Source organism: Cetorhinus maximus, chromosome 13 (assembly GCF_964194155.1).
Source record: "Cetorhinus maximus chromosome 13, sCetMax3.hap1.1, whole genome shotgun sequence".
Classification (NCBI taxonomy): Eukaryota; Metazoa; Chordata; class Chondrichthyes; order Lamniformes; family Cetorhinidae; genus Cetorhinus; species Cetorhinus maximus.
In genome coordinates, this window is record NC_135891.1 from 55,808,120 (window position 1) to 55,812,748 (window position 4,629).

Genomic DNA, 4,629 nt, shown 5'->3' on the forward strand with positions numbered 1-4,629 from the left:
GTCATCCAACTGTCCACTAAAATGCTCATTGCTTTGCAGTCTGTGCTTGAGGAGTGAAAAGCTCCGGTGTACTTGGTGGCACTTTGATGGCTCTGCATTGATTGAGTGGGCAGATAGGTTAGAAGCCCGACTCCAAGCATATCAATAGCTGCACCTGAACTGTCTCATTGGAGAGGAATGGTCGCTTTATACAGGTTTCCCTAATGCACGGCCACTTCCCTCACCCAACGCCCCCCCACCCCATGTGCTTGTGCGCTAGATTCAACCTCAGGGCAGCCCTAGCCACCCCACTCCCACCAAAACACCTCAATCGCAGGGCTGCCCTTGCCCCCACCCCCCATCCAAAGCGCCTCAAGCTTGAAGTCCAACAGGTGACCCCAGTGAGCACTGCGTAACGTTAGTGTGTATGTGCCTCCAAGTTCCCCTCAAAGTACAACCTGCCAAGTGCTCGCCTTTTCTATGCTGCTGTGAAACATGTCGGCGTGTTTTCCCGTTGACGTGGGCAGACGATCTAGCGGGGGTGGGGCGCCATTATGACAGGCAGGCCTAATAATGATATGCAGGTGTATTAAAATGAGGTTCCCGCCATCCGATGGCAGGAAACGTGGCCTGCCATCCGAAGGCTGAGCGGATGATCACAAACTGATTTCAAGCCATTGTGAAACCGATCGCACCATAGTGTCCACTCACACGCCAATGGCAGCAGGCACGGAAAATCCCGGCTATTGCCTTTTCATCTCACTCAATCCTGTACTTATGTTTTACTGCTGGACACTGCAGGCTATTTGCTTAGCAAATCCATAGGGGTTCAGTTGTCCTCTCAGTACATCTTATAATTTATATCATCATTTTCCCTATCAGCACTTCCTTCCACATGGTTCGTAACTATTCATTCACGTTGAGGATCACCTCAGGACATGAGAAGGTGAATTCTTTATCATGCACATCATCTTTGACCAAGAATATGGGGGAGTGGTGGTGGTTGGGGGAGGGGGTGTGTCGGGCAGTTTTTTGAGAGTTACATGCATTAGCCAAGTGACTTTCACTTACATTCTGCATAAAACTATTTTAAAAACACCTTTAATCTTTCCCCCACTGTTTGGTTGTAGATTGTTATGGTGTCTGACACATCCAGTGTAATTAATTTATCACTTCTCTTTGGTTCAACTTTACACTTAAGCACGGTCACTATTGGCAACCAGGTCATAGCAGCCAACAAAGATTTGCACACTGGATTTATTCTTAGTCTTCTCAATCTCACCCTCTTCTCAATGCCATCTCTCATTTGCAGGATCTGCAGGCATTAATGGGGGCCAGGTAAAGAAGAAGAAGAATGTGTTTAAGAAAGAGGTCTCATGCAGTTTAGTGGAAGGTCATCTAGCTTATACTTATAGTGAAGTTCTTAGAAGCCTTTCTTAGAGATGCGTGCTCAGTCTGCTTGCTTATCTCTGCAAGATAGAATGAAATGCAATCAGCTCTCTTTGAATAGAAAGTCTCAGAGTGATCTCTATTAAATAAAAGCGGATGGCAAAAGTTAACACATGTGTTAACTTTTAATGCTAATACTAATGACTTTTACAGCTTGAAACAACTATAGAAAGCACTAAACAGTTGTAGAATTGCAGTAACAGTCAGGTAAATAAAGCAACTTAGGGGTCTTCCTGCTGCTGAACATATGTTCAGATGTGTGAGATTCAGAGAGGGTGTTAACTACAATGTTGAGTTCCAAAATGGTGCTGGTGGCATCAAATTAGCATTACACACAGATCAGCGTCATGATCTGCCTAATTGCTCTGCATAATTCCATTGGACATTCACTGCACACACAGTAACACCTACACGAATATATCGCCCAGCATAATTCACTCCAAAACTGTCCATGCATGTATGCTGAAGTGGGGTAACTGATTAGGATGGACGTGTATTAATAGCTTTAGAATAGACAAACATAGTTATGAGAGCTCTTTCTAAGCATGATGGGAACATAGCCAACACATTGGCATGATGGGTTATCGTACTGTGGGAACCCAACTAACAATCACAAGTCATAAATCTTAATGACCTTTACAGGATGGGTAAACAAATGTTAGGGTGATAAGAGCACAGACTAGAAGGCGTTAAAACTGAAGCATTTCCCAGCCTCCCAGTGAGATAGCAGAGACATCTGCAGCCTGTATAATTCAGCTCATTAGGTATGTAACTGGATGTTGTACTTGGTAGTTTAGTGAAATGTGATAATGAAAAGATATAAATATGTTATTCAGCCTTTGTATCAGAGAGACACTCTGTAGAACCAGGCTGTGTCCTCCCAGCATATGCCTGTAAATAAAAGTCCTTGGTTACTCACAGCTTACAGATTCGAGTGGTGTTTTTTAGCTCAACAACACAGATGTGACTTTGAAGCTATGATGGTATTCATAGTGCCTTAAAAAATGGGTACTAATAAATTGAATTTCTCGCCCATAGGTTTTTTTGTACTTCGTTATCACCTACACTATTTACCTTGTTGCGAATATCTAGTTCATAAATTTATATGTTTCAGAATATAGCTTTTAATTTTAGAAATTAAAGATTAACTGTAGAAAATTAGGGCATATGATTGAGAAACTGATAAGCAACCTTGAAGTAAATACAATTCAAACAAGTTTGGAGTTAATTATAGTTCAAAGCTAACCTAAATTTACCTTGCAAGATTAGAGTTGAAGAGCAAACAATGAATAATAGATAACCCATTTCTGGATCTCTTGGCGGAGCTAGGGTGTCTATCTTATCTCCATGAAAGAAGCATTAAGCTAGCAATGCTGGGAAAGAGGGTCGTAAAACTCCATTAGAGATAGAAACTATTTATATGGATTCCCAAAAATCAAGGAATTAAAAGGTAGTTAATTTACATTTCTACCTGGGTACAGGCTGTTTGTGTCACATTTTCAAGAAATAGTGATTCAGGTGGGAGCCTTGGTCAGAAGGTTCTTCTGTTTAATTTAACTGTGTGTATTTGCTGACAGAAGCAGGAAATTCAGTTTGGCAACAAACAGAGGATGTTGTATACTTTGCTGTGGTGAAGCCTGCACCTCACCAGATTATGAGAGCCATCAGGTTATAGTCAGTTGGTCTGCATTTCAAACATTGAAAATACTAACTTCATAGTTCACTATGTGGAAGGTGGGTGGGGCTGTATCTCAGTTTGAATTTCGTGAAGGAAGAGCAGCTGGAAGATTTGCCTAGTTTGAAGCTCGAGGAAGAAATCCACAGTGGTCCTCAATGAACCTTGTGGCAGAAAGCAGCCAACTGCTTTCCCATAGCTTCCCAGGCTATCAGTCGGCACCCAAACAAGAAGCTGAGGCATCCAAAGTCCTGAGCTCCATAAAGAGGCGGTCACGTGTCCAAAATGCTAATTGAGGGGCCCCCATAGAATATTACCTCGGAGTAATAGATGGAGTACTAAAGAGAATTAAAGTAAATTCTGGAGGGTTGCAGCATACCTTTTGGGTTGACCCCAGTAAAAGTGAATGAACCTTCAAGATTTTAAGATAAGGGAGAAGTAAAAAGAAATCTGAGTTTATAGCATAAATCTATAAGCTATAGTGTTGTTAATGGCGCTTTTTTAAATTTCCTGCCACCACGCCGGAACAGGAAGTCAGCGCCTAATCTGCTGTAGGCGTATGTGTGCTGCCACTGACAATGTCATTGTGCGCCTGTTGGTCACTCACCCCCACTCTACTCAGCATCCCACTCCCAATTCTTGGCCTCTTTGCTCGCCACCTGTAGACAGTGAGGGAGCAGGGCGGCAGGAGAGTGGGGGGAAGTGAGGCAGCGAGCAGATCGCAGTTGCAATCCCAGAATTTTTAACAGATGAATTAGGGTTCAATTTTGTGTGAAAACTACAATACTTGACCACGGTGACAAAAGACACATTTTAATGATACTACACGTGTTTCAATGTCGTTATACATTGGTTAATATTATGGATGATACTATTCTTTGATGCAGGCAGTAACGTCAATAAAGTTTGCTTTTGTTAAAAAGAAAAAGTGAACTCTTGTGACGTAGTTCTGTCGGTTAATTGCTGCTGGGTCTTTGAATTACTTCTTTAAACTTTAATGGTCCTGAACAGAATGGTAACAAAATTGGGAGCTCGTCATGTTAAATTATTTCTCCAAACATTGCTGACCAACCTTATTTAGCTTTAGAAAACGTTTAGGAAGAAGCAGCAGTTCATATAGTATGTAATTTGGTGCCCATTGAACATAATTAAACAATAATATAAAGGCAAAATACTGCAGATGTTGGAAATCTGAAACGAAAACAAAAAATACTAGAAAAGCTCAGCAAGTCTGACAGCATCTGAGGAGACAGAGACACAGACATTTCGAGCCCGTATGAATCTTCCACAGATTAAAAATCTTCCGTTGAAGTGCCATCATATTCTTGCCATTGTTCCTTCACGCATGCGTTGGGAGAACATTCCTTTACAAAAATGGGGACGAGCTGTCTTCATGACTGCTTTACGCATGCGGGACTCAAACTACTTTACAAACATGGCAGAACATTGCTTGGCTCCTCTTTTACGCATGCGGGAACGCAGGTCTCCACCAGTGTAATCTCGACCCATTGCCAACTCCCGCGATG